Source organism: Dasypus novemcinctus, chromosome 10 (assembly GCF_030445035.2).
Source record: "Dasypus novemcinctus isolate mDasNov1 chromosome 10, mDasNov1.1.hap2, whole genome shotgun sequence".
In the NCBI taxonomy this organism is placed as follows: domain Eukaryota; kingdom Metazoa; phylum Chordata; class Mammalia; order Cingulata; family Dasypodidae; genus Dasypus; species Dasypus novemcinctus.
Genome location: NC_080682.1, coordinates 30,071,411 through 30,086,084, shown reverse-complemented (window position 1 = coordinate 30,086,084; position 14,674 = coordinate 30,071,411). Strand labels below are relative to the sequence as shown.

Genomic DNA, 14,674 nt, shown 5'->3' with positions numbered 1-14,674 from the left:
TGGACTTGCCCAAGTCAACTAACTGGGAGATGAAGATAGTCAACCACCACACCAGGAAACTGAAAGTACCTACAACTGCAATCAAGGAGTGCGCCCGTGAGGAGAGCCGCCCAGCGTGAAAGAAAGTGCAGCCTGCCCAGGAATGGCGCCGCCCACACTTCCTGTGCCGCTGACCACAACAGAAGCGGACAAAGAAACAAGACGCAGCAAATAGACACCAAGAACAGACAACCAGGGGAGGGGGGGAAATTAAATAAATAAATAAATCTTAAAAAAAAAAAAAAAAAAAAGAGAGAATAGTATTTTTCTTACAACTCATATAAACAGTGTTTGATATCAAGATTCCCTTGGTTGAATTTAATATAAAATAATTTTCCTCTATTAGTCTTTTCCCAGGGGATAGACAAAAAATTTTGTGATATTATGAATATGAAATATATTGGCAAATGGACAAGGGAAACTGTAGCTCTGTGTCAGAGTTCATTCTCCTGGGATTGTCAGACCTCCCTGAGCTGAACATCTTTCTCTTCCTGATCTTCCTTCTCATCTATGGAGGCACAGTGATGGGCAACCTGGGTGTGATCACTGTGATTCAGGCCAGCACTCAGCTGCACACCCCCATGTACTTTTTCCTGAGCCACTTTTAGCTTGTGAATTTTTGTTAATCTATCCTTATTGTGCCTAAAATCCAGGCCATTATGTTAAGCAAGGACAAAGCCATATCCTTTCTGGTTTGTATGGTACATCTCTCCTTATTTTTCATTTAGGCAATTACAGAGGTCATCCTGCTGGAAGTGATGGTATATGACCTCTTTGTGGCCATCAGTAACCCACTGCTGTATATGGAGATCATGTCTCAGAAGCTCTGTATAGTATCAGTATCTGCATACTACCTCTGTGGAGCAGTGTGCTCTCTGATATACATATGTTAACTTTTGATAGCCCATCCTATAGATCAAATGTGATTGACCACTTCTGTGATTTACCCTCTATCTTATCTATCTTATCTCTTGTCTGCTCAGATGTTGTTTATTGTGGTGATTATTGTCACTTCCTATTTGTTTATTCTCTTCACCTTCCTAGGGATGCACTCTACAGAAGGAAGGTGCAAAACTTTTTCCACCTGTGCCTCCCACCTCACAGCCATCGTTGTCTTCCATGGAACAATTCTTTCCATACATTGCAGACCCAATTCTGATTACAATCTGGAAATAATAAAGTGAGCATAGTGTTCTATAGTGTAGTGATTCCCATGCTGAACCCCCTGATCTACTGCCTGAGAAACAATGACATCAGGAAAGCTTTCAGGAAGTGGTGAGCCTGAAATTATTTCTGCAAGGCCAATTTCTTAGCTCGTCTCAGGTTTTAAAAGGATAAGGATGTTCCTAAGGGGAGCTTGTGTTTTAGTGGATGTACATAAAATGGCAGAGGGAAGGGCGTTAAAATGTAGGGGCTATTTATGCTTCTTCATGTCTATTTGTCTTTGAGCTTTATTTTAAAATCCCTTTATTGGATAGAACATAGTGAAACTGTATCTGCCACCTTTGTTTCTCTTCTCTAATCTCTAAGTGTTTTGAGGGGCTTTGAGGACAGAAATGTTAAGCTTCAAGTTTTTGATTTAGGTAGCACAATATATGTCTAACAAATTCACATAAACTGTCATTTATTTTCACAGTCCTTACTGCACCTAATTGGTTGTATTGAATTGATCTCTTTTTTCTTTAGGGAATCAATATACTTTTGTGTCATATTATATAATTATACCTGAAAATTTGGAATAAATTTCTCATGTGCTTAATTGAATTTGCAGATATTATTTTAGTTATTTTTAATTATTTCCCCTTTTTACTATTTTCTATTGTAAGGTTTACATTTTTGAAAATTAAAAAAAGTTCTCATCGTTAATTTATCCCATTAAATTGTAATGAAAATTATATAAATAATGTATTTAAATTCTTAGTGTTGGGGAAGTGGATGTGACTCAAGTGATTAAGATCCCACCTGATGTACTATAAGAAAATGGTTATTAAAAATTGTGAATTCATAAGCTTTCTAATCAATAGTGTGTGCTGTATTAGCTTAGAACTGTGAATGATTAACTTGTCCTTCATCCTTTGGATTGCTGTAACACTGCTATGCAGGCAACCGTATCATCCATTACCCAAGAAACAGATGTTTAGAAGGAATAAGTCACCAAGCATGATATTTACACATCCTGTTTATATCCTCTGTAAAACTAAAAGCTGAAAATCTTTATGCTCCTGTTCAGTGTACCATGCATAGAATAGAACAGAAGATCCCTCAAGACACTGCATCTTTCCTGGGGATGGCTGGCCATCCCGGCCAGATGGATTCAATTACTTTTGATGAGGTCATTCCTCTTTAGTTGCAACGCTCATTGGAGTTCTGAGGTTCAGAACCCTTTAAAAAGGATGGCCCCTTTGGAGCCTCACTCAGGAGGGGAGGCTTTGCCTTGGACATTTTTCCAATTGGGGCACTGATCAGTTGCCAAGGGGATCCCTAGCCACATGAATGTTCAGATGTTGTGTTTTCCTCTAATTTGGTGAGTGGTTGTATATACTTTCATTCTTGTCTATGACTTTAATAATTACTCTTCTTTTCTGGCTTGCTCAATTGTTATAAGCATTTGCTATAACCACAGAATCATCTGACTGAATAAGACTGCCTTTGCATAGTATTTAGAGTTTCTGCCTGTTCCTTAGCAGAACACCACCTACCACATAGGAGGTCCCATGTTTGGTTATTGGTGCCTCCTAAACAAGACAAGCTGATGTTACGTGCTGGTACAGTGATCTGGTGCAAAAAATGACACAATGAGAGACACAAGGAGAGAAAACATAATGAGAGACACAACAAAGCAGAGAGAGGAGGTGACTTAAGTGACCAGGTGACTTAGTCCCACATGGAAGGCCCCAGGTTCAGTTCCCAGGACCTCCTAAAAAAAGGAAGATGAGCACACAATGAACAGACACAGCAAATGCAAACAAGGAAGGGATGGGGAGAAATAAATAAAATAAAGTAAATCTTAAAAATTCATTCTTAGTGATGGATATAGTAGTGTATAATTGATTATTGCACTAGCTTCCACTATTAATATTATTTTTACTTTTCTTATGCTCTGTATTTCTTTTTTCTTAAGATTCATTTATTTCTCCCCCTCCCCCATTGTTTTTGTGCTCACTGTCTGCTCTCTGTGTTCTTCTGTGTTTGCTTGTCTTCTTCCTAGGGAGCAGCAAGAACTGATCCTGGGACCATCTGGAGTGAGAGAGAGATGCTCAATCTCCTGTGCCACCTCAGCTCCCAGAGATACAGGTCTGCTGTATCTCTTATTGTTTCTTCTCTCTGTCTCTTTTTGTTTCATCATCTTTTTGTGCCACCTCTCTGCTTGGGCCAGCTTGTGATGCAGGCCAGCTTGCCTTTCACCAGGATGCTCTGGGAATGAAACCCTGAAACTCCCATATAGTAGATGGGAGCCCAATTGCTTAAGCTACATCCAGTTTCCAAAAATATTAACTCTGTATTTGACCTTAATTCTTGGTTAAAGAAGTACATCAGATAATTCATTTCTTACCTTTACAAATTCCCATGCTTTGTTAATGTTTTTGTGTTCTGTGATTTTATTTTAACCATTCTCTACATTTCTAATTCTTACTCATTATATTAGATTCCTATTGGCTTCTGAATAAATTACCACAAACTTGGTGGCTTAAAATAACAGATATTTATTTCTCAAACTGCTGGTGTCCAGAAGTCTGAAGTCAGTGTACTGAGCCAACATCAAAGTGTCTACAGAATTTCATTCTGTCTTGGATCTCCAAAGAAGACTCCATTCATTTCTTCTTCATTCTTCTGGTGGCTGCTGGCATTCCTTGGCTTGTGGTCTTATCACTGCAATATTCAAGAAATCTTCAAATATATCTCTGTTCCATCTTTACAAAACTGTCTTCTCTGTATGTGTATGTGTGTGTGAATGAATCTACCTTATTCCTTTCACTTATTAGAACACTTGTGATGGCATTTTGGCCACATAATCCAAAACAATATCCCCAAATGAAAAGACTTAATTTAAGTATATTTGCAAAAAAACTTCTTTTAAATAGGTAGCATTTATAGGTTCCAATGATCAATAAATGTTATTTATGGGGGTAGGGGTATTTTCGAGCTTAACACGGCCACTCCATCTTTTAAAAATCAAATCATACTTTGCATTTCCTACATTCCTATGCTCTTAATATTGCATTTGTTTTCTCACCCCCAAATATGATTTGGTGTTTGTTGTCTGTATTTTAAATGAAGTCACTTATTTAAATGCAAAATTGATCTTTGTTGCTATAATGAATTGGGAAAAGCACTTGTCTTGAAATTAAAACCTTGGTCCGAGATTTGACTCTGATTAGTGACTTAAAGCAAGATACTTAATTGCTTTAACCTCAGTTTTCTTAAATATAAACAGGATTAATTGCCACCAGGGGTGAGTTAATCTGGAGAATGTAGTATTATTAACTTTTTAAAATAAATTTCTTGAGGTGATAGTTCATGTATTAACCATTTAGAAATATTTCGGTTTCCCTGGCAGAAATAGCTACTCATCACCTCAATAAAATAAATGAATAAAATATGGCACTGCATTTATCTTCAAATATTTTAAATGAGGTGCTAATTCAATATCATCTGAAGAATTGCATTTATGATGAAGGTAAGAAAAATCTTTCACCTTTGCTTCTCCAAATATAGCAGTGTTTCTCAGTGTTGGCACAACTGACATTTTGGACAGGACAGTTATTTTTGTCGGGCTCTGACCTGTGCATGTAGGTTTACTAGCAGCATCCACAGCCTCTGTCCATTCAATGACAGTACCATCTCTCCCCTGCCCCCACAATTATGGCAAGAAAAATATTTCCAGACATTGACAAATGTCCCCTGGGGAACAAAATGTTGTGAACCACGAGCTGGAGAGTACTGATATACAAAGCTCTATTCTCCTCAGAGAACCTTTCAATACTGAACTTCCCTGTAGGTAAGAAGTCTTTTCAGGTACCCAAGTTCCAGCATTTTACCATGTTATTAATTTAGGCTTTTCTTCAGAACTTACAATGCCCAACAAATTTGGCATATTAAGGTCTCAGGGATATCCAGTTAATATTTGTTAAAATCATAGAGTTGTGTGTTCATCACTTCAATCATTAGTAAAGCATTTCCATTATTTCAATAATAATAATAATAAACAAAAGACAGACAAACAAAAAAGAAAATTTCTCAACTCTAAATTTTTCTGTTTATCCTGCTGTATAGAGCTGCAATTTCTGGCCATTTTTGCATAGTTATTTATTTGTTTATTAAACAGTTTTATTGAGATTTATTAATGTACCATATGATCTATCCAAAGTGTATAATCAATGGCTTTTTTAAACTGTTAAAAAGTCTCTTGTTATAAAATTGTAAAATAAATAGAAAAATAGATTGAAAAAAATACAAATTTTAAAAGTGCAGGCCAGGTTACATTTAACATAATTATAAACTAGAGAAGCATAGCAACAAACATTTATAAATATAAATAATGAATCAAATACAATAGAAATTAATTATAACATAATTCTAATTTTTGTGTTACAGCTCTAACTATTGGACATAATAATCTCTAAGAATAAAATAAATTTTTGGTTTAGTTATTTTATTTCCATTTAGGCCATAAGTCTTTCTAGATAATCAAATTCCTGTTTCGGAATTCTCCACTTCTTATTGGAATAAATTACAGCAGATAACAATTTGCCAAGTCACAATTTTATGAGACATAAAAATTCAAACCCTTATTCAACTGTAGGCAAGCTAATTCTTTATTGATCCAGATAGATTATTTCAAATAAAGAGTATGAATAAGAAATGATTAAAGAAAAATGAAGTACCAAAAACATATCTCTTCTCCAGACCTCCTTAATTAAAATCAAGTGTTTATTTTGTAAGAGAAAAAATTATAGAATAATGATCACAGGAACAATCTGCCAGTTGCACTGAGAAATCATTGTTCATATACTATAATGTTGTTATTTTACACTTATCTTGTCTATTATAGCCTTTTATTGATTACTATTTGCAAGGAATACCTTTTTCCAGTCTTTCATTTTTAAACTGGTTGTGTCCTTATGTCTGAGGTGGTAACAACATATAGATGGCTCATATTTTTTACACTTTCTGAATCAGGCTAGTAAGATAGGGAATCAATAGGTGGATCTGGAACCTGGAAAGTTCTTGTGGAATCAAAAACCTCAAGATGGCTACTGAAAGACCATCTCCAAGATTCTACCACTCAGAAAAAGACTTCCTCCAGAAGCCAGGAGACACCCTGGATATTCCCCAAGGACTTTATCATTGGGCCCTCATGGGACATTGATAGGAGAAATAAGAAATCAAAATGGCAAACAGCTGGAACTTCTCCCCTGCCGTTAGCAAATGTGGGATAATAAACAGTTCAAAAAGGCAGGCACAGGGCCTAAGTTCTCTCTCTCGTGTGCTCTCTCACCTGTGGACTCCTGTTCCTTCCCTCTGTGCACTGCTCTTGCCATTTTTCCTCTGCCATGTGGCCATGCAAGTAAACCTGAGGATTTATAATCTATGGGAAATTGTGGTTTGTACATCAGCCTACTTTATCACTTTTCAGCCCCTTCCTCTCTATCTGGAACCCATGATCTGTTATTTTCTCCCATTTCTCATCCCTCCCTACCTGAATAAATTACTGGCCTAACTCACCTGATGTGTTCTTGAAATTCATTTCTGCAGCATAGTCAAGAACCTAGACAAAATCCAGTAACATATTTGTTGAGCCAGCCAGGAGTTTATTGATAAGCTAAACTATGGCATACAGCTTGTCTAATGCTTTTCTTTGGTTCTCCATTTTAAATGGGTTCACCTACAAGTCCCCATAGGATGTAATCCCATGAGGGAAGGGGCCAGGGAACGGGACTTCTCTCATCTGCACTGTGTACACAGGCTTGTGAGATCTGGCACCACCAGAATGTCTGGATGATAGGGCAGTGGTTCAAATCACAGTCCTACAAAGACAGAGGTTCCTCAACAGAGTGCCAGGCCCGGCAAAGCTTCTTTTTAAAGCCCTTTTAACAACTGGGGTCTTTGCACTTGGGCCTGTCTTCCATTGCCTTCTCCAGCCCTCTCCCCTCAGAGGCAACATGACAATGGCAGAAAGCCCCAGGAGCTTGCTCCTCCCAGTGGGTCAACACATTTGCAAACAGCTTTCCCCTCTGACCACACCCAGCTACCTGGGGGATGAAGTGGGAAGGCAGCAGGCAGAGCCAAATTGTATGCTGTGGAGTGTCACAGTCCAGGATACCCTTGCATAATTAACTTTTACCCATGTTTTTACATTCCCACTTCTTGCTACTGAATCTCTCTATATAGGTTTGTGTTATAATGCTTTGAAATGTCTTTTAAAAAACTGTGAAACTGGGAAAAGACTTTTGCTAGCAAGGAAGCTATATTGCTTCAGCACCCCAAAGCCTGTTAGCTAGAGCAATTGATCATTAGTCACTTAATGGCCTTTTGATGGCTGGTTTAATTGAAAAACTATCAGACAGTAAATTCATAAAACTAAGACTATCTCTAAGACTTTTGGAAAGATAGGAGGAAGCAGCTTTCTGCCCTTTCTCCAAGGAGGGAGCAGTATTCTGCTTGAAGGGCATCGGATCTATTTGATCTGTCTTCTAAGTCCAGAAATGGCCCCAGAAATGTCCAACAGCAGGGTCTCCAATTCCCAAGGTGGCAGGAACCAGAGAAGTAACTCTGAATGTCCCCCCAGACTTTTGAAGGCTTGGGCACTTCGATTCAGAAAGTAGCCATATTTTTCCTGAGTTTTAACTCCAGAACTGCTGTTTGGGAACATTGCAGTTGGTCTCAGACCCTGGAATGTATGGGTGCCAAAAAACCAGAGCAGTAAACACTGAATGACCCCCATTCCTTGGACTCATCCATTCAGAGAGCATCCAAATATCCCCTGAGACAGACATCTCAGACACTTTGATTTGGGTCCACTACTCACTCTCCCACCAATTTGGCTTGGGCACATTGATCTGATATCTGGAATCAGATATTACCCAAGACCTAGGTCACACAGAAGGATGCCTGCAGGCCAGAAAGGTTCTAAACATTGAAATTCTTAGGACTTTGGGACAGAGCATCAATTCCAAATTATGTGCAGTGGTGAACATTTTAGTCAGACTAAGACTCTGGAAAGCCAGATCAGTTGACTAAAAGGTGCTTTTTCATTCTTCCTAGAATAATGGACACAACTTCTAGCATACCAGCAAACACCCCATAGGAGTCTCTTCTTAGGAATCAGGAAATTCTGCCTATTGCTGGTCTACATGGCCACAGTATAGCCAAGAGCAGCTTCTGTATGAAACCCTGAATTCCAATTAAACCAGCATAAGAAAAAAAAACAAATAGATCTGAGGCCCAGAAATCTCATGGTGTGTCACCTTAAAGAAATGAGGAAATAAACCTCAAACTTTGAATTGCTCCCTTTTAGAAACAACCTTCTCAGTTTAAACTCAGCTGTGCCTATAAAAGGTGTGAATCCAGACCAGTTACTAAACCTCTCCTGGAACATAAGAAACATCATGTGCCATCAATTAAAATCAAAGAGTTTCTAGAAATGCTAAGGGTATAAAATTTTCTCTTCTCTTTTAATTTGTTCTTAACTTTGTGTTCAACCTTGAAATCTGTGTTTAACTTTGTCAGTTTGCTTGTGCCTAGGAAATCTGATGTGGGATTCACCTGTTATAAGTTGAATAACAGTGAAAGGTAACCTAAAAATGAGTCTTTAAATGTCAATACTGTCTTGTGAGTGGATTTAATGCATGAATCACAAGTGGAATTTATTCAGTTGCTAGAAAAGCAGAGAGATTTCACAGTTTTTACTCATAAAATTCTTGTGGCTTAGTTAATAAAAGTACCCAATTCACCTTAAAGTAAAATCTCCATAGAAACTGTAACTAAGAGTTAAGATCATTTATAGATGCCTTTAAATAATAAATAAAAGGATAATAACTGAAATTGTAATTAGGTAGATTTATCCTAAACTTAACTATTGTAAGTGTAAATCTTAAAACTGAACTTACCTGCATTTATAATCACTTCAAGCCTAGCCTCATCCCTTGCCTTTGCTTATGGTGATTTCAAAACTTAGCAAGAAAAAAAACCTCATTCTCAAAGTCAAAATGTAAGGAACTTTACTCTGTAGTTCTAATTACTCCCAAAGCTATTAAAGTTAAGGGAGTTTCCAGCTTGGTACACTAATCCTGAGTGAAGCAAGCTGCCCAATAAAGTGCCAGCTCCCCAAAAGCACCTGACAGGATGTACAAATGCCAGTCATTGGATGGCCTGAAATACCTCTTCAAGAAATAGAGCTAAGTAATGTCTATGTCAAAGTCAGCTGTCCCTCTAACTCTAGCCCAAATGCCTATTGCTAGAGGGAAGGCAAACCAGACATGCCTTTAAAAAATCTTACCTCTTTTAATCTCCTTTAACTTAATTTAAAGAGAAATGGCTCTTCCCATTCAACTGAAAGAATATTCTTTCCAATAACTTTGGGAAAATGCAGCATCTGCAAGCACCTGGCCTTTTTGCCTCTGTGGTCCAGTGTCCTCTTAGTAGGACCATATATTCTCAAAATTCTAATAAAGTTTATTTCTTCCAGAATCATCATCTTGTTAGCCTTATGAGGGCTTCATTCATCTTTGCCCAGGATGCCAGATTCATCTTCCTCCAAGCAAGATAGAATAACAGGAGGGTTTTACCCCTTGTCAGGTAGGGCCTAATGCCCCCAACCATCAGGAAGTAGCTACAGAAGAATCATCATCTCCCTTTAGCGCCCTTTTAAGAATAACTGTGTAAACTCTCTGAGGGGGAAATGAAGCGGGCTAGTAAGATAGGGAATCAATAGATGGATCTGGAGCCTGATAAGAAGTCCATATGGACATCAATAACCCCAAGATGGCTGCTGGAAGACTGTCCCCAAGATTCTGCCACTCAAAAGAAGACATCATCCAGAAGCCAGAAGAAGTCCTGAATATTCCCCAAGGACTTTATCATTGGACCCTCATGGGAGAATGATAGGAAAAATAAGCAATCAAAATGGTAAACAGCTGGAACTCCTCCCCTGCCATTAGCAAAGGGGTGGGATAACCAACAGTTCAAAAAGGCAGGCATGGGGCCTAGGCTTTCTCTCTCTCATGCACTTTCTTGCCTCTGGACCCCTGTTCCTGCCCTCTGTGCACTGCTCTCACCATTTTTACTCTGCCATGTGGTCATGCAAGTAAACTTGGGGATTTATAATCTATAATGGGAAGCTGAAGCCTGTAAATCAGCCTGCTTTATCACTTTTCAGCCCCTTCCTATCTATCTGAAACCTGTGATCTGTTACATTGCCCCATTTCTTGACCCTCCCTACATGAATAAATTACTGGCCTAACTTACCTGATGTGCTCTTGAAATTCATTTCTGCAGCATAGCCAAGAACCTAGACAAAAATCTGGTAACAATTCCATCAGTCTATGTCTATTAACTGGGTAGTTCAAGCCATTTACATTCAGTGTTATTACTGTAAAGGCATGATTTGCTTCATTCATTTTGTTCTTCAGCTCTCTGTTGTCATATCACTCTATTATCAAGCTTCTCATCCTTTAGTCTACCTTTCTTAATAGTTTTCATTTCTAAACTCTTCTCCAATTCTCTCAGCCTTTTTTCTCCTTTCAGGTTGCAGAATCCCCTTTGGTAATTCTTGCAAATCTAGACTTTTGGCAAAATATTCTATCAGTTTTTGTTTGTCTACAAAGAATTTGAACTCACCCTGATTTTTGAAAGACAATTTGGCCAGATACAGAATTCTTGGCTGGCAGTTTTTCTTTTCTAGTACCTTAAATACATCGTGTCACTTTCTTCTGTCCTCCATGATTTCTGATGAAAGGCCAGCACTTAATCTTATTGAGTTTCCCTTACATGTGATGCTTTGCTTTTTTCTTGCTGCTTTCAGAATCCTCTCTTTATCTCTGATATTTGTCATTCAGAATAGCAGGTGTCTTGGATTAGGTGTATTTGTGTTTATTCTGTTTTGGGTGTGCTGTCCTTCTTGAATGTTGATATTTATATCCTTTGTAAGGGCTGGGATGTTTTTATTCAGAATTTCCTCAAATACTCTTTCTGCCTCTTTTCCATTCTCTTCTGCTTCTGGGACACCGATTATGTGAATGTTTGTGCATTATCTGTTGCCATTCAATTCCTTAAGACTTTGTTCCATTTTTCAATTCCCTTTTCTCTTTGCTCTCCTATCTTTTCCAGTTCAGATAGTCTTTGAAATTACTAATTCCATCTTTAAAATATTCAAATCTGCTCTCATGAGCCTCTAATGTATTTTTAATCTCATCCATCAGGTCTTTCCTTCCCATAAGGTTTGTTACTTTCTTTTGCAGGCTTTTAAATTGCTCTTTATGCTTTTCCCATGTCTTCTGAATGTACTTTCTTTCTTTAGTCATATTTTCTTTAAATTCTTTGAAGTGATTTAGGAGAGTTATGGGATTATCATTAATTATATTAAACCTTGTATCTCTTCAGGATATTTGGTTTGCTCTTTTGGCTGGGCCATCTCTTCTTATTTCCTAGTATGGCTCACAAATTTTTGCTGATGTCTAGGCATCTGAATATGTTGGTAAATCTACTCTAATAGCTAATTTCTCTCTTGCTATAGTTTTATTTTTTCTACAGCTCTACTTGGATATTTGGTTCAACTTATCCTCAGTTTTTAAAATTGCCCAGCTTAAGTTTTCAGAATGGCCATGGACTCACTATTGAGGCACAGATTTTCTCCCTTGTGCTGCAGAGAGTGGTTTTTGTCCATGCAATTTCCAGAATGGGCAGCAGATTTCAGTAGTCAGTGCACCTTTCAGCAGAGGGTTTCAGTCTCAGCTTTTCTGTGTCCCTGTGTTGAATCCCCAGATAAGATATTCAAAGCTGGCTCTGTTGTCTGAAATCACTGAAGAAAAACACCCCTAACCCCCCTCACTTTTTCCTTTAAACAGCTAACAGGGAGGAAGATGTTTGTTCCCCTCAGCTGGCTATAGAGGGCCAGGTATTTTATCCCAGCTTCATATCTCTGTTTGGGGGAGCAGAGTCCCTCCTGGCCTCAATAGGGGCTTGGTAACTCACATTTGTACTTTCAGCTTCTTTGTCCCTTTGTCCCTCACTCCACTGGGAGTTGTGTAGCACTGTTTTAGTCTGCTGACCCCCAAAGCAGGTCCCTTGGAAGCTTTTGGCTCTTTTTCCTTTTTAAAATTTTATTTATTTCTCTCCATTCCTCACCCCCATAGTCTGCTTTCTGTGCACATTCACTGTGTGTTCTTCTGTGTCTGCTTGCATTCTTGTCAATGGCACTGGGAATCTTTGTCTCTTTTTGCTGTGTCATCTTGCTGCGTCAACTCTCTGTGTATGTGGTGCCACTCCTGGGCTGGCTGCACTTTTTTCATGTGGTGCAGCTCTCCTTGCAGGGTGTACTCCTTGCATGTGGGACTCCCTTACATGGGGTACACCCCTGAACGGCATGGCACTCCTTGCATGCAGCAGCACTGCATGTGGGCCAACTCACCACATGAGTCAGGAGGCCCTGGTACTGGACCCTGGACCTCCTATATGGTAGGTGGACCCTCTATCAGTTGAGCCACATCTGCTTCCCTCTTTCTCCATTGTTTTTGTGAGAGCATTCAGCTATGCCTGTTAGTCAGTCACCATCTTCCCACAGTTCTCCTATAGTGGTTCTGATTTATAGTATATCATTTTAATTCTATCTTTGAATTTTTCTCCCTGATTATATGACCTATATATTCTTGCATGTTGTCCACTTCTTCCATTAAAATTCTTAATAAAGAAACCATAATTATTTTACATTCTTGGTATGATAATTCTAAAATCTCTGCCATTTATGAATCTGGTTCTGATCTTTGTTCTGCCTCTTCCTACTGTTTTTTGCCTTGTAGAATGCATTATAATTTCCATTAGAGAACCTTTAGAATATAATCCAGGTAATATACCAGGCAAAGGGGGATGAATGAGGTATATAGGACTTTAGTGTGCACTGTTGGAAACTGAGGCACAGTGGCCTCTCAAGGAGAGACATGCTGTCTCCATGGCTATGCTTGCAATCTAAGGAATGTGGTAATTAAGAATTCCGGGCAAACAGGATGAAGCTGTGAAAGGATGAAAGAAAAGATGAGCAGAAACATTTGTGTAGTAAATAGAACACTTAAACTTTGTACCATGAGATAAGATTTTTTTAATTCCTTAGGCTATGAGTAATGTTGATGGTTCTACCCATGTGGACTGGGGTATATATAGAGCCACTTGTACACAATAAAGTTGTCTGAGGAGTCATTACTCACAGACCCCCTGATCCCAACTCTCTCATTCTTTCTCTTTGTTTCCTTCTCCCTTTTCTCTTTCTTTCATTCCTGATACACTTCGGGTCCAAATCTCCAACAGTGCATTTTTATATTAATTTGCCCAGGAGTTAGGCTGTTTTTAATGTTTGCTTTAGTTGTAAGCATTAGAGCCTGGACTTTCCACAAGTGGTTTTTTATTTTTTATTTTTTTTAATTTCTTTTTGTCTCCCTTGTGTCTTTTGGTTTTCTTTCTTGGAGACTCCTTCTTAAATAAGATCTGAGCTTTCCATTTCTTTCCATTGTAATTCTCTCTTGTTATTATTGTTGTGGTAAAGTGTAGGGGTAGGGAAGGAAATTATTTATATCCCTGTGATTTGGTCTCAGTCTTTTAGTGAATCTATATCTTTGGAAAGTGATCTTTATAGATAACATATAGCTTTTTTTATGTTATATGTGAGACAAGAATGCTAAAAGGAGTTGTAAATGGATATTTCTCTTCTCATTCCTTATAGGTTAGATTGGGTTGGATATCTGTATTGCCCTTTCCTAAGGTTGGGAGGTTCTGATTAAACTTAATTTAATTGGTTTCTGGTAAAATTGCTTATTGTGAGGGCACTCCTTTGATAAAGAAAACAGACTGCTCTGACTGTATTCTTCCCCCTGTTACAAGCATAAGGAAATTTTCTCTGGCCTTCACAGTGAGACCTGGCTACATTCTTGGAGGCAAAAATCAGGAAAATATTTAGCCCCACCTCACAAAAAAACAAACAAGCAAACAAAAAAACCCCAACAGAACAATAAGAAGGTCTGACACATAAGGCGCTTAGAAGTCATCATCCTCTATCTTAACAACAATAACAACAAAAAGAAGTGAAAAACTTAAAAAAAAAGAAAGAAAAAAGAAACCCAAAAACTCTTCCTAGATCCAGCAGCAAATATAAGTTGAAGGAAAACTACTCTCTTGAAAAGAAAAGAGAGATGGGTATATAGAACCAAAGAATACCTATAGAAAAGGCTTAGGCAAAAAACTCACCACTTGGACCAGTAGTGATAGGAATGCTAGGACTGTAATTGAAAAACTGCTGGAAGATCAGTTTTGACCAGCTTGAGAGTTAAAAGACTCTGGTGGACCCAAATTTTTTTCTTTTTTCTTTCTTTCTTTCTTTCTTTTTTTTGCTGTTGTTGAATCCGACAGTATATATAAAGAATTACACATC

At 38.1% G+C, this 14,674-nt stretch overlaps 1 pseudogene; it reads left to right on the top strand.

The window, feature by feature from the left end:
• Positions 1-446: 446 nt before the first annotated feature.
• LOC111766096 (olfactory receptor 5L1-like) lies at positions 447-1,318 on the top strand (annotated as a pseudogene).
• Positions 1,319-14,674: the final 13,356 nt, after the last annotated feature.